Genomic DNA, 22,204 nt, shown 5'->3' on the forward strand with positions numbered 1-22,204 from the left:
TTCTTTTGAAGAGAAGTACCACGGTGGCGTAGAACTGCTGGGAATAGGCGTGAAGACGGGATGTTCCCCGAGACGATGCCCCCCTTTTATTATTTACCCTTTGTTTGTAATCCCTCCCCTCTCCACATTTTTTGTTTTTGAATTCTTCCCCTATTCCCATCTGTTTCTCCCTTGCCATCCACTTTTTTACTTACCAGCTCTATTTCTTGTACTTTTTCCATGCCTAGTCCTGCGTCTTTTATAGTGAGACTAGTTAAGTACTCCGTGTATATTTCTTGCACTTGTTTTACAATTATTTTGTTTGTTGCTTTAGCCACATTTGTCTTTAAAGCTCACTCGCCTGTACATTTGGATTCATTTCATATGGTGTCCTCTATATATGATCTCAGTAAATATATTCTTTTAATTTGCTCTCTCTCTCCTTGTGCATCTTTTTGAGTGTCCGGGTCCCCATGTTAATACTTTGTGTATGTGTGTTTGGGTGTATGTGTGTTTGGGTGTATGTGTATGTGTTTGGGTGTGTGTGTATGTGTTTGGGTGTGTGTGTATGTGTTTGGGTGTGTGTGTATGTGTTTGGGTGTGTGTGTATGTGTTTGGGTGTGTGTGTGTGTGTATGTGTTTGGGTGTGTGTGTGTGTGTATGTGTGTATGTGTGTATGTATGTGTGTGTGTGTATGTGTGTGTATATGTATGTGTATGTGTATGTGTATGTGTATGTGTATATGTATATATATATATATATATATATATATATATATATATATATATATATATATATATATATATATGGTAAAAGTGGCACACCACTGTTAATAAAGATGAGTAAAAAAGTATGCCCTTTTGGTGCTCACCTTCTGCTGATCCTGGCGTCGCATAGCTGGATCCATGAACTAGTAGTGAACAAGGATTAGAAGGAGCACACAAAAGACTGAAGTAGAGTCAAAAAACTTCTATTTGAATTCAATTCATCAGAGCCAGTGGACAAGGTAACGTTTCAGGGCCAAATGCCCTTTCCTCAGACCAAGCAGAAGGATCTCTTTGGGTTCCCTGCACCTGTTTTGTCACTTTGCCAATCTTCGTGGGCGTGCTGATTCTCACCAGTATATTTATAAAAAATAAAATGTTTCAATTGGATACACAACACATTTCGAGTACCTTAATCACGACCCAACGCTAGCAACAGTGTCATGGTGAAACATATCTTTGGCAAAGGGCCATATTTCCAAAGGATGTGCGCCCTCATTAACAAACAGAATAGTTATAGATAGAAGCATTTAATTTTACCTAAAACAATAAATGCCTCGTTTACAAAAACCCCAACATTTTTTTACATTGACATCACTGAAATGTCACCAGACTCCAGGCCCGGAGATGGATATGCAAAGACTGAATGTCAGTCATTAAAATTACAATAGGAGCATCAGTTTTCAACAAAGAGTTGTGTGTGAAATTTGCTCTACTCGCGTCAGTAAGTGATTTGGGAAGCGGGTGTTAAACCGTTCGTGGATTGTATCTCTGTGACATGTATCAAGATTTGCATCTGCAAATGGTGCCATTTGGCTTTTTAATGGCGCCTCTTAATTCTGCCAGATCTGTGGAAGCATTGACCAGCTAAAAATGTGTATTAGCATGACGACTTTTCTAAACTAATATCCCCTGCACATACCTGTACTAGACTGACTTATTAGTAAAATAGCCAAACATGCAAAATCCTTGCTCTGACTTTATGTATAGCCCTCTCCTAAACTCATGTATTTTCTGACAGATTTCCTGTATTATTTTTTTACTGTGAAATGCTCCCATAGGGCTTTAGAAAAATACCAGTATTAACTAATATGAACTGTAGGTAAGTAGGTGTTACATTGCTTGGAAGGTTCACTTTTTTCGCAGTTTTGTTGCCTTAAACGAGATATTGCTGAATTCCACATTGGTACATAATAAATAGAAATCTAATTCTAGGTATTACACAGATGCATTTTCAGTGAACGCACTATACAAAATGGTTACAATTCCCAGACTCAAATTATGGGCAATAAGCCTTTTGAGAAACTAGAAGATATTAGTTTAATTAAAAACCCTACATACTACATAGACAAGACTACCAGTATTTACAAATCTTTTAACTAGACACAAAAGAAGTGATGGTGAGTAAAAAAAGCGATGAAAACCCTCCACCATACGGAAAATAAAAATACCATTTGTGAGTACATTCGTATGTCTTAGATAGGTCTGCAACCCTGTCTTTCCCAATGAAAAAGCCATGTAGTACGGCAGGCATAAGCTTATAGGGGTCCATGTTTAAATGGAGAAGAAGCAAAAAGCTACACAGTGCTCATTTGCATGTCAGTACCCACAATCCCTAGCTGCAGTGGAAGCATTGTATGCTAAGAGATAATAGGGAAAGGCATTTTTGTGGACCAGTCGGGCATGTCAATGTGCTCACAAGTGAAAATGTTATTTGCTACACAAACTGTATGTGATCTAATTCCCAAGAAATTGTCATTATCAGCTATTTTGAAACAAACATTTTGAAATGTACACTTTAGACACAGATAAAGAGATACAGAGCTACAGAGCTGGTTACGGGCGTGAATTAAAAACTCAAGTGACAATGTCCAAATCAGAAGATCAACTTGATCAAAAAATAGAGTGCCCATGTAATTCTGATGGGTTTTCCAACAATGCTTAGAACGCTGGTTTAGAATTCAACATTATTAAGTTATTAAGGTGGCTGCCTTAGGCGTTGCCTATAGTGCCGGCGAAGGCAAAACGATGGGTGATGTCACCCGTCGCAAGTTATGTTTCGCCGGTCGGCCACATCGCGGGATTCCCACAATTTGATTTGTTCAAGGGCCGTCACGTGACGCTACGGCCCCTGAAAAATCAAATTTTGCCGGCGGCGGGTTTTCGCGACGGCGGCGGCGGCAATGCTTTTGTTTTTGGGCGAATTTGCGTCGCCGGCACTATAAGCACGGCCTTAGACACACCAAAAGGGATGAACATAAGTTATGATACGGGTTTAGAATATACAATGGTTTTGCAAAATATAAGTCCATTCACAAGTTCAGGGGTTATTCTATCAAGTCTGATGCAGCGCATATACCCATTCACTTCCCAAATGCATTTGTAACCAAGATATGGGAATAATTAGAGATTTCACTGTAGTTTCTTAGTATGGTTTAATGACAAATATAATGTTTTTAAGGGTGAAAAACAAACATGCTCATCTCCAAATGGTGGTAGCAGAATCCCCCTAAGTCTGACAGTCTTATCAACAGGACATTAGATAAAAGGTTGTAACACCTCAACCCTAAAGCTTTTGCTTATCATGGAAGTTAAAGTTAATAGGTAGAAAAGTAGAAGTATTTTATATAGAGGACAAAAGACTTTGTATTCACAGCTGCATTCAATCTGAACCCCTCCAGTGTAAATCTGCGTTGCCCCAAAGGCGACGCCTGATGGAGTTCCCAAGAGCTGTTCCCCTCTGCACAGGACCAGCGTGCTAAGGGTTAACATTTGATTGCACTATGTGGAACGTCAACCCCACCCACTGGAATGTTAATGAGTCAAGAGGACAAAGGACTTTGAATTCACAGCTGTATTCAATCTGAACCCCTTCAGTGTACATCTGCGTCTCCCCAAAGGCGGGCAGCCATTGGCAAGGGCGAAGGGCAACCAAAAGGTGTGAACTATTTTCTGCCGTTCGCTGATGTAAAACCTCCTCTATTTCAATCTGAAACTTTCCAGCCCTTTTATCCCCTGTACCCAATTTTCCAACTCTGTCCATGAAATGTCTGTGAATTGACTGTATAAACTCTTCTTTTTATGTAACCACGTATTGTTATAACTCTGTGCCCAGGACATATTTGAAAATGAGAGGTAACTCAATGTAAAACATTTTTATAAATAAAAAATAAAAAAGAAATATAATTTTTTAATTTGCCATTGTCCCTGCTTCACCTGTTCTGTTTGGGATTCTTAGCGCTAGATCATACAAATAGGGGCTCCCTGAAGATAAAAGGTTCTGAAACGGTGCAATAGCCAGTGCATCACCCCTAGGTTTTCGTGCAAAGCACTGTGAAGTATCGGTTTGCTGGCCCCGAGGGAATGAACGCATTCATTTTAAAGCATTTGGTTTTTTTCCCCCCTACGTGATACTTTTAAGATTTGCAACAGAGATAAGCTAGGCATTTTACTCTAGGGCAAAAAGAGTACTTGATTTTTCAAATGCTTCTCAAACATATAAAGAACCACATTATTTTAATGTTACCTTCAAACCATTTGCCTCCCAGTTGAAATATTTAGCTAATTGCTTTTCTAAACATCCGTCAAAGGCGAAGAATTACGATTTAAAGTCAAATGCCGTAAAAATACAGGCGTGGGAAGATTATGACCATTCTTCCTATTTATGAGGGAGACTATCAATCTAAATGGAAAAAAAAAAAACTACTGTTGTATTACGGGGGGGGGGGGGGAGTCCAAGAATTGAAACAGTTTTAACACTGCAAACTTTCTAGAAACCCATTACAGGCATACCCCGGTTTAAGGACACTCACTTTAAGTACACTCGCGAGTAAGTACATCTCGCTCAATAGGCAAACGGCAGCTCGGGCATGCGCCTGTCAGCACGTCCTGAACAGCAATACTGGCTCCCTACCTGTAATGAAGCTGTGCGCATGCGGGGAGACTATAGAGCCTGTTACAAATGCCTTATTTACATCAGTTATGCACGTATATGACGATTGCAGTACAGTACAAGCATCGATAAGTGGGGAAAAGGTAGTGCTTCACTTTAAGTACATTTTCGCTTTACATACATGCTCCGGTCCCATTGCGTACGTTAATGCGGGGTATGCCTGTAATCAGAATGCCTTTCTAATCTTTAGCGTGCCCTCATCATGAACCAGTTACAGCATGGGCATGGCAAGCTTGATATACCAGCTACATCATGGGCACTTGCTCGTTTTATAGGGGCATATGGTGCCGACTGTTCCCAATGAGTGACCAGCCTGATCAAAACGGTAGCAGAGCTCCCTCCCCATCCGTTTCAGGCACCCGGGCACCAGTTGCAGTATGTGATCACTCCAGGAACGGTCACATGACGCAGAAGTGCCGTTGGGTCCCCCGACCGCAACTTTAATCTCAATCTGATGATCTGGAAATCAAGTGCTATGCAAAGTATTTACCAAAAATCTGTGTGAAGCAAAGTATTTAACAGATATCCCAATTCAGAGGCAAAGGCTTTACCCAAATATCGGCTACATTTACTTGAATAATGAAAAATGGAACCTTCACTAAAAGTACTTCTGAAAGTGCAAAGTAGATAGTTCAAATAGAACACAGAAAGCCCTGTATGTTGATGTACACATACTGTACAAAGGCCTAGTGCACAAACATGCTGTGCATCAGCTGTTCTTTACTGTATATTGTTATACAACTAGTACCAAACAGGCTGTTTAGGGCGGTCTGAACTCAATGAATTAACCTTTGCAGGATGATTAAAACAACAACAACAACAACAAAATAAAACAAATACGGAGCAAATCTCCACCCCTTTCATTATTTCAATATAACAATAATCCAGAAGATTAACAGGTCTTTGATACTGAATACAGCTAAAGAACAGGAGGAAAACAATGTTACATACTGTAATTAGTTAAATTAACTCTCCAGCCAATTTAGATTTATTTACAAAGGGTTAGCAGACTCCTAGATTATGTTGACAAAAATTGTTAAGCAACTTTTTTTTGTTCTGCACACACACATACACAAAGAAGTATGTATATAGTAGTTTCAAAGGGGCAAATCCCTCCTGGGAACCAGATAAAACCACGTCAAGTTTAATAAATTAAATGTATTAACAAAAATAACCAGTCTTATTACATGATTTCCTTGGTAGAAACAAATGCTGAGTAGTTTTTACAATGTAGATTTCATTCTTTTGGGTGGTAAGAGTATTGTGTAATCCTCAAATCTACAGTTACTCATTTTATTTTGTTCTTTATAAATAAAAAGTAATTATGATGCCCATTACTCAAAATGATAATCCGAAGTATCAGTACGAATTTCAGTGGATCCAAAGAAAAGGAAGATTAATTTCTCATCCGACACAAAGTAAAATATTTACTTTAGGGATCATTTCATTTTCTGAGGAAGTCAATGACATTGATAAATTGTTTATTTTCTATTTTGTATATATACCATGCTGTGTGGGGCTATGTATTAGCCACAATTCAGCTCGATGATGCCCTGGATTCAAAGTTGTATTCAATATTAGAACCACAACTTTTTGAACCGAAGACCATTACCCAAAAACCATAACACTGCACCTCAAGTGTTAGGCCGCGTTTATAGTGCTGGCCAATAGGCGAAAGTTGCACTTAGGTTTGGAGCGACGTAGCTGGCGACAAGGCCAGTGACGTCACGAAGGGGGCGGGCAGAATGCAGTAGGCGCTCTGTGATTGGTGTAGAGCCAGTCACTTATGCCAACTGTCTCTCCCAAAATCAAATTTCAATGGCTGCAAATTTTTTGCAGGTCCGTCGCACTTACTATAAGTGCATGCGATGGATGGAATTCGTCGCCGGGCACTATAAGCGCAGCCTTATGCATTTCAGCTGCTTAGAGTAGAAAAGTACAAATCTATCATATATACCTACACAAAATGACAAGAACCTTCATATTTTGTACAGTACTTAGGACTCAATGATTTAGATTTACTTCGAGAAGAAAACAAGTGGTTCCTTCTGCAGTTCTTTTCCCTATGGTATTGCAACAGTCACCATTTTAGGAAACCCTTACAAAAATGCCCAAGTACAGCTCAGACTTGTCATTTTTTTGCCCTTCGCTTTCTTTAAAGATAAATAAATAAATGAAAAAAAAACAAAAAAAACAAAAAAACAAGTTACCTGCAAATGTATTGCTTTCTTACTAAACAGTCAAAATGTAGCTAAAACAGGTCATTTATTCCACCGCAATATTGCAACGATACACCCTTTCCTCTGCTGCTCTACTGCTAAAACTCTGACTCAGGCCCTCATTCTCACCCGTCTCGACTACAGTAACCTCCTGCTGTCGGCCTTCCTGCCTCTCACCTGTCTCCCCTACAATTTATCCTAAACGCTGCTGTCTTTCCTAAATCTGTCTCAGCATCTCCCTTGCTGAAATCCATCTCCTGGCTTCCAATCAAATCCTGTATCACACACACACACACAAATTCTCCTTCTTTAAAGCAGCAGTCAAAGCTGCCACCCCCTTTAATATGTGCATCAATACAATCACACAATGATAAGTAATTAGCCAAGTTGCAGATCGATCCGTTCTCCTGTGATCGATCGGCGAAGATTCGGCTCGGGGGTTCATTAAATGGCTGTCAGTGCAGCAGCAGAGGACCAAAGATACAAAGTTCTGTGGGGAAGATCATGTGACCAGGCAGTCACTAGATACAATTGGTGCACTGCTAGAGGGAGGGCAGGGCTCAAAAGGGGTGTGCCAGAGCCTGTTTCAGAAGAGGAAGGCAATGTGACTTTGTAAATGGTTGCTATAGAAACAAAAAAAATGCTTGTTTCATTATAATACATTAAAATGTCAGAGTTAAAAAAAAACGCTACATGTATTTTCTCATAGTATAGAACTGATTTATTAAATAAAATTAAAAAAACACGTTTGATATTGCTTGGTCTGCAGCTTTAAGGCTATACACTTCTGCCCCTCCTTACATCTGAGCCCTAATTTCTCACTATACACCATCCCGACTCATTCGTCATTCTGCTCAAGGAGGTCTTCTTTGTACCCCTTTTGTATCTAAATCCCTCCCCCACCTTAAACCTCTCACACTCACTGCTCCACCCTTCTGGAATGCCCTTCCCCTCAATATCCAACTAGCACCCTCTCTCTCCACCATTAAGACCTATCTTAAAGCTCAATTCATTAACAAAGCATACGAGTAGCTCTGTGGCTGATACTTTACACCTGATGCATCGACCTTGGCTCTTGCAGACGCACTTACCAGGACACCTTCCTACCATCTCTGCACATTCTTCCTACCTACCAATTAGATTGTAAGATCTTCAGGGGAGGAACTCCTTTTCCTAATGTTACTTTTATGTCTGAAGCACTTGTTCCCATTTTGTGTTATTTGTACGATTTGTTATTTATACCATTGTGTCATGTGTATTACTGCTGTGAAGTGCTATGTACTTTAATGGCGCTATATAAAGATATACATATAAAGTATGTTTGTCTTCTTTACCTTTACAGGTCTGCTACCCTGAATATGTGCTTCCTAAGCACAACAGTGGTGTTTTACAGTCAAGTTTAATGCACAGAAGCACATGGACATCTAGACTGAGTCAGTCCAAATGACAGAAGCATCTCAGGGCAATTTGAGCTGCAATACATGAACAGACAGGAATGAGGCATTCTAGCATCCTATCAATTTTTAAAGGAGCAATCCAAAAAATAGCCTATATGTATGGTTTTATTTATATAATACTTCCTATCCCTTTTTTGTACATTCTACTCTTGATGCCATTTTCAATTAGTTTTAATACACTGACATTTTGATTTCTATAGCAGACTTTAGCCCACTTCCCCAGCAGTGCAAGATCCTTGTAACACTTTTCTGTTGTGATAATTTGTTGCCAATATTCCCAGCCGTTTGAGCTGCAAACTAACAATAGATACTGTTACCATAGTAATATAAGAATACATTGTAGCTGCTGAGTTGCACGGACTGAAGGATTGATTTGAAACTGAAAGGCAGCCATTTAGTGAACCTCGAGAAACAGGATTTTGCTGATCGATTACAGGAAACAAAAATCGATCGTCAGTTTAGGTAATTAGTTTTCAATAAAAAAGTCATCAAAGGCTGCATATATTAACACAATTTTTTTTTAATTTAAGCTGCTTGGATTGCCTCTTTAAAGCTTATAGTGCCGGAGACAGCGACGTCGAGTCAAAACAAATGCATTGTCGCCAGCGCTTATAGTGGACGCGACGGCGCTACCAAAATTCTGGTAGCCAGTGGAATTTGATTTTTGGAGAGACGGTCTCCACGTGACTGGCTATAAGCCAATCAGTGGAGCTTCTCCGCCCGTCTGCCTCCCCTTTGCTGATGTCACTGGCCTTGCAGCCAGCGACATCTCCAGAATCTGAAACACAGCTTCCGCAATGGCGACGGCATCGGTCGCGTCGCCGGCTGTATAAGCGCAGCCTTAGATTGAATGTCAAGTTTTCAAAAAGGGAAGAGACCCGAATAAAACTACAAGAAATGCATACAGCAGGGGCACCTTTTATAAAAGATTTTAGCCATGGATTACACGTTGTGAAAAGCCGTGGAGTATTTGCTCTGCACTTTGTTTTATTGCTGGAGACAAGCTGTAGCCATATAGTTGGAATGTGGCTGAAGCAGTCTTTCTGCATGCAAATGCAATCATGTTTTGTAAATATCTCCTATGTTAAGTGGGTCATTTAAAGATCACAGAGGAGTTGCACTACCCAGGCTGAAAACTAGGAGGGGGAAGTGCAATCTAGCCTCAATTTGACATTTGGGAATTTCATTGTAAAACACACAAAGTTTAAAAGCAGCAGCACTTGCTATTCACAGGGTTTTTATTTTATTTTTTAGATTTTTTTTTCGGTTGGAAAAAAAAAACATTTTCTGTGTGGGCGTATCTTTTTTTTTTTTTTTTTAAACCTTATTTTCCATGTAATGTAATATTTTCTAGTATTGATTATTAAATGAGCATACTGCAACATTACTGCTATGGAAAGTCCCTGCAAAACACAAAATACAATAAAAGAGACAATGATGTCACTGCCAATGAAAGAATAATTGGACAAGCAGGGGGTTCTGGGAGAGGAAATAATAATTGTATCTGATACAGTGTCAATCTTGCAAAACAAACCGTTTATAAAAATCAGAAACATAATACATGTGTTTAGAAAAACCAATAAGGCAAGTAGTCGTAATAGGGCCTCTTCTTCAGGTTGGTTTAAAGTTTTTTGCTAGGATTGCACCATCTAGGATGCAGTTCCACATGAGATATTGAACCTATGACAGCGTTGGGCTCAGATTTAATGCTGGGAATTGACAACTTTATTTTCTCCGACCCACAAGATTATCTTCTACTTTGCGCCCAATCTCCAACTACAACTTGAAAGAAACATTAGGTTGTATGTTAGACATTCCTCCAGAAGATTACCAGTAGGGAAAAAAAGAAAGAAAAAAAAGAAAACGACTTTAAAGTCTAATATCTACAGAACCAGAGGACTTCTTGGAGTTACGACTGATACAGGCATGAGCAGGGGGAATCTCCAGTAAATATTACATCTGGGTTTGAGGGGAAGATGGCGAAAGTGTGGAGAATTGCTACTTGGTGTTAAAAATACATATATCTGAACTGGCAAGTGAAAAACAAAATGGTAACTAATAGGCAATGTTAAAGGTTTTAAACATTTTTACATTTAAAAAAAAATTTTATACAAAAAACAGCTGTCTGAGTGGGTCCACTGATTCTGTTTTTTTCTTGACCCAGGTTTAGCCAGATAAGCGGATTAATGCATGAGGCAAAAGCCCTAGGGTATCCATAAAATAAAGTGGACAGTATGCTAAAAGTAACACGCCTGCCGGTGTTCGATTACATGTCACTCCCCAGAATCCTTGTCTGCAACTTAATTACTGTATGATACTGAAACGAATTAAGTAGGTTTGGGGGCCTGAGGAAGACATGCGAACTCATGCATTGGTATTTTAGCTCTGCTCAAAAAAAATCAAAACATTCAGTGGACCTCAAGGTTTAAGCCACGCAGCATTTTCTCAACCAAACTTACAATAGAAGACACTTTGGAAGCCTATTGATAGCTAGCTGAACAGAGGAAGGATATCTGCTAACTTCCCATATATGTTCCTCTGTGAGCTTGTAGTAGATACTAGAATGTACCTTGTGACAAAACACTTTATGGCAGTGCAGCTTGCTTGGTCACTTAGATTAAGTGGACAAGTAGGTTCTACAAGTCAGGAGTCCTAACAGCTCATGTATTGCAACAACTTCTCACTTCTAGGAGTCTCCAATAAAGAAGTGTCTGAAGCGATTTATTGCCTTTCAAAAGTGTGCAGTCAAAATATGCAATATATCCTTTTAGATCAGCAATACAGCATGGTATCCAAACTCATTTTGTGCTCCTGTGTTACATTTTCTTGGCAGATTGCCAACGGATCTCCAATGTCAGGGCAGCAATGTCTACAAAGCTATTTTAAGCCATGGCTATGCTGACAATTACATTCTTCAAGCAAGAGAATGGCTTCCTGAAAATATAGTCAAAATGAATGAACGTTTCGTTCATAGAAAGGTCCCCCCCCCCGCCCCCCTTCATTTTAATACTCAGTCCTGCAATTTCAGCAGTGATCAGCTATTTGAAACATTCACTTTTACGACCACTAATACATTGAAAGCCTAGGCAAAGTGTACTCTCCAAAGAGCAACATCATTGCAAAAGGGCAGACCAAATAAATTCTGTTGCAGCCATGAATAAATTAAATAGCCATTGTTTCATTCAAGCACAATTAGATGCTTCAGCAACTTGCTTTGTTATTTATGTATCTAAGAGTTTAGGAGTGCTCCTACACCGAGGCACAATACCCATGCACATGCTACGTCTCACAAACCTGATCTGAAACAGACAGCCAGAACTACAACATACAAGTATGATTCAGTTAATCAAATCAATTTAAACCCTTTTGGCGATACGGTGACATCAAGATAGAATGTGTAGAGATCACCCACACCTGGACGTTGGGAACAGAAGGGGGATGTCCTCTCCCTTCCGATTGTGTGACACAAGCAAAACCGCCATGATGGTCACAGTCACTGCATTGGGTGCAGGTACTTCCTCACTGTGAACAAACCTATTGGAGATGTGTTACAGAGTACCATGAAACTTCAAAACATAAACCAATCTGCATTTATCCTCATTCACATTTAAGGGAGCCAATGATTCAGCACTCGTACACCAATAAAAAGGCACCACCTGATTTCACAAAAAGAAACCACAGTTGGTTAAAAATAAAAAAACACTAACACTGTAAACAACAAAAGACCCTGATATGTCCCTGAAATATTTCAGAAAACCTCCAATTTTGGGTACAAAAATATGCAAAAGAAAATAATGTCTGATCAAAACTACTCCTAAAATTCAATACTTCAAATGGAAATTAAAACATAATCAAACGGTACTTTAAAAACACAGAGCACCGACAGATCCTTATCTAGACAACCTGCACATACAACTACAACTCATTATTAATAGGGGAAAAAAAGCATTAGCTGAAGTCATTTGATTTATTGTGGCACTATTTGGTTTCTACAGGATTAAAATATTCCAAACATTTCTAATTTTCCCTTACATTTTAATGTTCAAAATGTAATTAGGATTGCAGATTTTAATTAATTTTGCATTGGCATACCATCAGTTCAGTCACCCAACATGCCATGCTCTGCTGGAGGCATGAATTAACCACAACATTTCTGTCCACAATGCTATGCAAGCCACAGCATAGGTAACTGTGACACTTCAGAATTTGATCATAAAAGTTTAAGTTCTTACAAAACAATTTATAAAAGAAAAACTGGCCAGACCACAAGATTCTGCACTGGAAGCAGTTATGATGAGGTTTGCAGCAGTGGTTTAGGGCCTTTGGCTTCACAGTGAACTGCTACACAAAATTGCTCACTAACGGTCTCAATATTTTTTATGTCATGTTTTGTTGACCTACACCACACAGGAGCCGTGTGTAAGCCACCTTCTACAATCAAACAGATTTCCTTATGGCTTTTGAAGATTAATTTTAGGGCAAACTGACTAAAAAGTGAATTCTGGTTTCAATTGACTAGATTTTAAGATTACTTAGGAAATCCAGGCTCAATGTATAATCACGGGCAGTTGAAGTGAAATATTAAGTCATTGAAAAGCTTTAAAAAAAAAAAAAAAAAAAAAAAAAATCCAGAGAAACACGTCTTATAAGGGCTAAAAATAAAAACCTTCCCCGACTCCAGTAATTGCAATCAGATTTCTCCCTGGGCCAACATGCTTCCACACTTACAAAATGTGCAAGAGATTTATTGAACATTTTACTTCAGGAGAATTAAATTACAACACAGCTAATAAAACAGGTTTCTCCAGCTACTTTTAGAGCTTTCATTTCAAACATTGTTACATTTATAATCATACCTTACTTTAAATACACACAGATGAAGATCCTTACGAAAAATGTGCCAAGATCAAAGCGTGCGCATCTGCAAATTTAGACAAGTACTTTCTACAAAAACAGAGAAATGTAAAGCCCTAACACAAAGGAGACGATGTTGATTGAAAGAATAACTGCCACCACTACGGAGATCCTGTTCCTCAACCCGCCAGGTTTTACTTAATTGAACCTGAACTGCAATGTCTGTAAACAGTTATTTCAACTTGCATTACACTGGTCCATACAGTCCAACAAAATAATGAGACTGGGCATCAATTCCCATCTTCATTGCTAGAGAAGGATGTATGGTTTTGATGTGCATCATGCCAGCCCGATAATAGTGGTCTGTCAAGGACTGATCTTACTACTCCGACATCTAAGATTACCGAAGGCATGTCAGATATTGCACCAAGCAAACGGTGATGTTATATCACGAACCACATATTTAAATCCTATCCCAAACATATTTTGATTCTCAGTAGACTGACTTGAATGTTGTGCAAAGTTTCTTCTAACTTTATTCTCCCCATCTAGATGAGCCCAAACCAGAACACCAGTAATGGGCCAGAATGGTGCTGAGTAACTATAGCTCCTTTGTCCTGCCTTTGCTTATTGGTTCCTGTCACTTGGAAACAGTCTAGTCTAAAGAAAGGCAAGGCGGACTGTAGAGACCTGCAATTGATTGTTTCTGGACAATACTGGTGAGCCACTTCCTCCAGTGGTTGGTTTTAGAGTTTGAGAATTTCCATGGATTAAGAGTGATTTGCACAAAGGCTAGTAGTATTAAATCCTTGCACTTTTAAATTTGACTGCTTCCTGAAAATGGAGGGAGAGGGATCAAGTTATTTTACAACAAATTATTTTGCCCCAAAACATAAGCATTATCGGCCTGTATCCTTATTCCAGTACCTTGCCATGAAAGATTGTTTTAAAAAAGCTGTTTTTCAAATAAAACAGCACATTGTCTTCTGTGCAATATGTCAAATGTCCACATACTCCGTAGACATTGTAAAATGAAATATAAATATAATCTCCATAGAAATTGTAAATAATCGAGTATGTAGAGATAGATAACTGCAACTGTCTGTGTATCCAGTTTAAATCCAAATGATCTTACAACCAGAATTCCTTCATCCCAGATTCAAAACAATACTTGCCATGTTGACACCCATGGGTTACTGTAATTTAGCAAACTTTGGCAAATACTAAAAAAGGTCCTAGAGGACAGGAGCTAGCTGTTACCCCCTACAATATATTAAAGACAACCAAATTCAGCACTTTATTTCAATTATTTAGATCAAGACATATGGTCAGTTTACACATTTAGCATTTGTAGATTCTTCAGCACGAAAACTTTCCTTAATATCGGTTCTGCACTATTTCAGCACAGCAGGGTTGCTTTGTTACTCCCACTTTATTGCTCTTAGAATTACATGACAAACGTAATATTGTGCTGAAAATAACTGAAAGGATTTTCACAGTCACCGATATTTGAATTACCAGGAGTACCTAGACATAAAAAATAAAAATGAATCATAATACTCCTCCATTCATTGTCCACATAAATAGTGCACCAAGTAATGTTTAAAAAAATACCAATTCATTATAAACACCAACTTTAAATGTGGTATATTATTTATATTGGGAATGTGCTTCCTACCTCGCCTTAAGTGGACAAATCGCTTATTTGAATATAAGACTTTCTCTTACCAAAAACAAGTGGTGCTCAGCCATAGACACTATTGTACACAGCCATCCATCTCTGCCTCTTACTGCTGCATTAAATTATTAACAAGACATCATGTTAATGCATATCCCTTTCTGGTATGTTGGGGTGTTTCTATTCTGTGAACATTTCTTCCCTTCTGACAGAACACAGATATGCGATTAAAAGGAAATAGACTAGATTTAATGGCAACATTTAAAGGCTTAAGCATGCATGGCTTTTTTGGCACTAAATGGTTATTTAAATGTTACGTTAAGATTTACTTTAAAAGCATTTTCAGTAACCCTGGCTTAGCACTTCTTTTTTTTTTTTTGCATAAGTCTCAACAACATTCATTGTGTACGTATTCCCATGATGTTTTGGAATGATATGAGAAGTTTGACATGCTGACCCAAGTACAAAATTAAATGGAATATGCTTTCCCCCCATCAAAAACCTCCCCTCATGATACATTTTTATTGTTAGAAGCAAAGTAGAAAGGTTGTTTTGAATTCCAGAAGCTGGTGTACACTTTGGAAGCCGACATTTTGGGTGTGAAATAGTGGCGTATGTACATATATATCCACCAATTAAATATTTTGTATTCCGATTAATGCTTTATAAAGCAGTTTTATCAATCAAAATACCTTCAATATTTTAAGGATGATTTGTATAATAATTATTTATGCATGATAAAAGTTACCGCATTGCCCTCTCCAAGCCTAGCCTTCAAGCACTGGATAACGTGCAGGGTCTGCCATAGTCTAGCTCTTATCTCTTGTGAAACATATTACAGTACTAGGAAAAAATTATACACACATGCTCAAGGGTGAATTTCTGTGTAAGTTAAACAGGCACTATCAGTGTTGCCATTTCTGCTTCACAATGATTAAATTCTCCCATAACCTGCTTTCCTGGATGTTACATTTGTTAACAATCTCTTCTAAGAAGGAAACAGTTGTACGTGAAACTCATTCAAAAAACAAACAAAAAAATTGTAGGCAACAACAGGAAGAATGATGAAACTGCAGTGTTCTGGCAGTCAAACTTTCTATTAAAGATGGCAGCATCCTCCACTATGGGGTAAGATTCAACAAGAGCCAATGCCAACTAACACGGGATCACTGTGCGATACACCATGCCAGCACTGTGTGCGTGTGCGTGCGCGTGTTACACACAATATATAGACATATCATATACAGACCATTTCTGGCAAGTTATGATAGACTTGAAAAAAAAAATTCACTTACTACAATTCTTATCTTACCAATAATGTATGGTCTTCACCCTGGCTAATGATGCAATGATTATTACTTCTAAAGCAGAAGAAAATAAGTGGAAATATTTGTCCAGTGATAAGGGAGGTTCATTAAAACCATTACTGAAGAGATTAAATAATAAGACACCTGTTCTTAGCATTTGGTTTTTAGGCATATGTTTATGCCAAAAACATAATACTGCTCTAGGTTTCATATACATTTTTGTCTTGATACGTATACATCGTCTTGAAATAAAGCCTCCTGTAGTGAGCTGAAATGTTGATCGTTTTGTAATAAATTTTATTCATTTTTTCCAAGCCCTGGAGTGCCTGCGTCATCCTTTCTGTATTACCGTCTCCAGTGGTACCCAGACAGAACGCCATTTTTAGTGGAGTGCCACAGTGTGTGCACACATCCCGACATCAGCCCTTGTCGAACAAGTGCCGGATTAAGGTCTCCACAATGATACATGTGTAAACTCCAAAATTCCCGATCAAACATATGCGATATCACCCTTCAATGGAAGAACTCTTCTTCAGGTATTGAAAGCTTGTGCACAACATCTTTAGGGCCATTTAACCCTTTGAGTGCCCTAGGACATAGCTAATGCATCATGGTTTCTGGCACCCATGATGTAGTAGCTCTGTCACCCCCAAAAATGTATGTTTTCTTAGGGGAGATCAGATCGCGTCCTGACTCCTTTCGAACTGGTGGCGGACGGAAGGGGTAAGACTCCTCCCCTTATGTGACCGCTGTCACGATAACGGGATCGCAAGTGCTGAATCAGCCACGGCACTCAACAAAACACTAAAAAGGGTAAAAGAGGCAGTTCCCTTGCTTACATTTTTTAAAGATTTCCTCACAATATTGTACAGTAGGATCTCAGCTTCCACTGTTCTAGTTTCGATCCTTGATCAGATTTGTAAACACTATCTTAGGGCAGGTCCATACTGCTGCAGACCGCGCGGGGGTGTCCTAAAAGGCATAGATCGCGCCCATAAACCGCTCAGACGCAAGCAGGAGGGGGTGCGCGTTGCACAAGAAATCAGGAGAAACTGATTTCTTGGCGTGACAGGCAGGTCATGTGAGCGGTTCGTCCAATGAGGGCAAACCAGCTCTGTGACGCCCCCGGGCATCCCCCCCATGGCGCGTCCAACATGGACACTAAACGCACCGCTTCACGCGGGTGATGTCACAGCGTTCGCCCGCCTCTGCATGGGCGAAGGCTGTATGGCCTTAACCTTACTCTTAAAATGAGCCCCTAAACCCTATCAATTAGTGACCCAAGTAACTATTAGTGTGACAATTAGTGACCCAAGTAACTATTAGTGTGACAATTAGTGACTTCAAAAGAAGCTGGTCTGAAACATTTAAGATAGTTTCAGATAATATTCTTTGTACCACACTGTGGAATAGTCTGGCACTTTACAAAATAAACAATAATAGCCTGCACATAAAACAGCTGTGTTGCCTGGTGGAAGGAAGAATAAAACACCAGGAGTTGCCATGTGAACACTACGGCAGGCTTGGAGTTGTTTTTTTGTTTTGTTATAAACTTAAAACTAAATAACAGACAGAAAAAAAAAGACAAATTAAGTTGATAATCTACTTTAAAGACCATCACGTGGAGCTCGCTTTCTAAATAAGCAATATTGGGAGGACAGAACTGCACTTCAGCATATCACGGATCAGAAGGATTTAATAGTAGTTACATGTTTCAGAAATTAAAAACATTAAAAAGTTCAAATGGAAAAAATACACTAAAAAAAAGGTGCAAGTGTAATGGCAGGGGATAACAGACTTGCACTATTTTAAGCATATTACCCTTGCTCTCAAATTGACCTTTTAAAATAGGTCACTAGCTATTGGTAGCAAATCTAGTGAGAGACCGAGTGCTGGGATTTCGGGAGGAAAGTACGTATTGCTCTAGAGCAGAGGTTCCCAACTCCAGTCCTCAAAGACCCCTAACAGTGCAGGTTTAAAGGATACCCCAGCTTGAGCACAGGTGGGTCACTCAAAATGATTGGGCCACCTGTGCTAATGTGAGGACCGCCTGGAAACCTGCACTGTTAGAGGTCCCTGAGGACTGGAGGACCCTCTGCTCTAGATGCTGCAGAGAAATATCCTGCCAAAAAGTTGGTCTCCTCGCTATCCAATTCAAAACAAACCTCAGTATATAAAAATACTGTGGTGGCAACCTACGGGACACCAAGAGCTACATTTGCATATAAAATGGAAATTCCAAAATGTGAAGACCAATAAAGAAAATTTCTGTATTATAATTGGTTTTTTTTTTTTCACACGCACGCACGATTGTCCAGATTGAAAAATCAGTAAAAACTAAACTATGAACTCATCCTATTATGCCATTTGCCTTCAAAATTTTACAGTAAGTCAAAGTTACTCTAACGTTATAAAGTCCCAGCTAGTACCAAAGTGAACTAATGGCAGTGACTTGTTATATTGGAGACTGGCAACCTTTCTAAAAAAAAAAAAAAGAAAGAAAAACGGGAAGGAAGGACGGACGAGTATTTTAAGGATTTTAGACTGATTCGGTCCATGGGACCAGATACTTCTGAGGCTTTTCACAACCACAATCTAATTTCGTGATAAAACAGGATGAGGATTTGAGAAGCTACAGGAAAAGTGTCAAGTGTCCATTGTTTTGTGTTCTTTGTCAGTACAGTAATTATGATACCATCATTAGCCAAACCGCAAAATGAATAGAACAATACTGAACGTATCTTGAAAATATGAATTTCAGAGAACCGGAAAAATAAACAGTTTACACAAGATACAAGTTTTTCTGCATTAGTGATTGAATAGTTGAAATGAAGCCAAATAGAATGATAGTATTCAAAGTTGCTTTTGCCCACTACATAGAGATGCCCCTTGAAATCAATTTAATAAGCAATGCATATGGTCAGCAGATGGATTTGATGCCCTATTGCATCCTAGTACCCAAAATGCAGTCTACAAAAATGTAACTTGTAAACAGTACCATCCCTTTTCATATTGACCCCCCTGATCACTGGAAAGGCCGGCAAAGCAATGGATTAGAAGGCCTTCCAGGACTAAAGGTGTTAACAAAAGGCCTTTTGTTCGCATCGTCATTTGGCAACAGCATCACCAACATTCCCTGTAAACAGAGCAGCAGTGGAAATTCACTGGCTTATTTCTAGATCAGAGTTATAAGCAAGAGTAACCTCCATCAAAAGCTCTGTGCTACATTAAATACTCCTCCCATAGCATCCACAGATGCAAAGACAGCATTTGTACCAATACAAAACAAATTATTAAAAAAGTCACCAAGTACACAACGAGAGGCAACTCTCAATGTATTACTTCCTGGTAAAACATTTTATAAATAAAATATAGATTTTACCCAACCAATAGATATTAGTCCCCCATGCAGAGATTAGACACTAATCTGCGTAAATTTATTTATAGGGCACCAAAACATTACAATCACATGGTACAGTAGAACAGGGGTGCGCAAACTTTTCTTGCTGCGCCCCCTGCCTTCTCCCCTCCCGTGCCCCCCTTTACCTTAGTTCGGCATGAAATGACGTTGCGGGGTCATGTGACATCACGTGACCCGCTGCGTCATTTGACATCACGTTCCCATGATGCCGCATTGCCATGGGGATACGTCCTGAGCCGGCTGAATCTCGGTAAGCAGAGGTGGCAGAGGTTGCAGAGGTTGGGCGCAGTCAACCGGTATTTCATTTAAATGCCTAGCGGAAGAGCGTGGGACCTCTGCCACTGCCAGCCCAAATAAATCTCATCCCCCCCCCCCCCCCAGTTTGCGCACCCCTGCACAATCCTTTTAGTCATTAGCGCTACTCCCAAACTAGCCATGTCAACATTATAAAAATAGTCACACACTCGTAAACTTCTCAGTCCTATGTTGCATGGTGTATTGGGGTACACTGCACAGATACAACAAGATATTGCCCCCTTATTCCTGTACAAAGTATACATGTCTTTCCATCCTAATCTAGAAACCGGTCTGTTGGTGGGACCCAACTGCCTCTTACTAATATTTGGGCGAACGAAACAGGGATTTGGAATATTGCCTACTGAAGGTTCCCAGACCCACCTGGCAGGAAATGGGATTGATGTAACAGTCAGCAATGCAACCCATGGAACCAGCATTTGGTTGGTTGTAATGTACGACGAGAGAAAAATAATATATATATATATACATATATATACACATACATACACACGTGTGTATATATATATATATATATATATATATATATATTTTCACATATACATACAGTATGTACACACACACACACACACACACAACACTTCTCCAAAAAAATCTTTGAAAAAGACAAGCACGCAAAATATTATGCAAGAAATATTACAGCACCTTTTTTAAATTGCTATGTTTGTTCTCCACAGAACGTAACTACTCGTATTGCAAAACATATTTCCTGTAGCAGAAATCTTAGCCATTTCCATCTTCCAAAATGGAAAAGCAGACCTCAAAACATATTACAATGCAAACATGTCACTTGCTGAAAAGTGACAATAGGAACACAACATAAGTGGTTTTTAAAATACATGAGCACTGGATGCACCTTTAAAATCTTGTTTAATATGACTGCTGTACTGTATCTAACCACCGTTTCCTCCAAGTCACACCTTACACCAAAAATAGAACCTGTTATATAAAATACTACATCAAAAGGTAAATGTTACATTAACAAAGTGAATGCTGTATAGTTATACATACAAATGCCTGCATAGATTTAATGTTAATGGTGCATCACAAGGTAACATGGCTGGATGCATTTATATGTTTTTCTTGCTAGAAAATGTTATTAACTTTCATTGCTCTGGACATTTCACGTTGCAGTAATTTACACGATGTGCCATTTAAGGCGTTTGTGTGTTAACACATTGCTCAGCATATTGCTTTATAAATCATCTCTCTAACATTTTAATCTGGTCTGTAACTGTTACCTATAACATATTATATCTTACTGTGCATGCAATGCCTTGTATATAATGTATAACCTTGCTCGCTTAATGTAACTATATCTTTGTAACAATGTATCTGTCATCATAAGTCTGTACCCAGGACATACATTGAGTTACCTCTCATTTTCAAGTATTACTGTCTGGTAAAACATGTTATAAATAAATAATAACATCTTCTGTGCTGCAGGGCTCTGCTACACTCTCCACATTTGGAATTGTGTATTAAAGTGTACCTTATACTCTCTAATTGTTGCGAACATAATTGGCACAACGTTACACTAGTATAATAGCATCTTTTTATGCAGACAATTCTGGCTAGTGCAGTATTCAGGGTTGCCAGGGAACAGTTTATTTAAAGAGAGACTACAGACCAAACAAACGTGTCGGAAGGAGCCTAATATTTACAAAGTATTCGTGCTATTCCCCCCAACTTGTCAATGTCATAGTTTAAGATTTAAAACAGTTACACTGTACAGTGTTTACATTTGAGCAGCAAGAAGCAATCTATTGTTAACCACTGACTTTGGTATGGGTGAACTATGTTTGAAAAGCTTCTAACGACCTTGAGCAAGTCATCCTATGCTACCAAGAAGACGACTTACGGGTCTACAAAAGGAGAGTGTTGTGCCTAAAAAGCTCTATGTACAGAGCTGCGTAGACGTTTCGGTCACTCTCTAAAGGCCAAACAATATGTTTTACTTCCTCTGAAGAACGGACATGTACTAAACTTAAAGTCATTGGATCCAATTGCTTTTTTGGTCTGTGTGATGGCAGTAATGACACCAACTATTTAGCTGCTAGAAGCATGCGATAAGGAATTGTTGTAGGCCCTTCTAAAAGTAAACAAAAAAATATTATGGCTTTTAAAAAAGGAGAAAGCAACATTAAATAAGGAATTGGTTTTATCAATTAGAGGAGCCGAGATCACATGTACTAATGGAAGTTGAACGTTTGGCCGCCACAAAATGCCCCTAATGTAAATATGGCACTATTTGCAGC

The 22,204-nt window shown here is 39.0% G+C and overlaps 1 protein-coding gene across 3 annotated transcripts in view; it reads right to left on the reverse strand.

The window, feature by feature from the left end:
- Positions 1-22,204, reverse strand: part of TSC22D1 (TSC22 domain family member 1) — an 87,960-nt gene that overhangs the window by 61,317 nt on the left and 4,439 nt on the right. The window lies entirely within an intron of this gene.

This window comes from Ascaphus truei, chromosome 3, assembly GCF_040206685.1.
Source record: "Ascaphus truei isolate aAscTru1 chromosome 3, aAscTru1.hap1, whole genome shotgun sequence".
In the NCBI taxonomy this organism is placed as follows: Eukaryota; Metazoa; Chordata; class Amphibia; order Anura; family Ascaphidae; genus Ascaphus; species Ascaphus truei.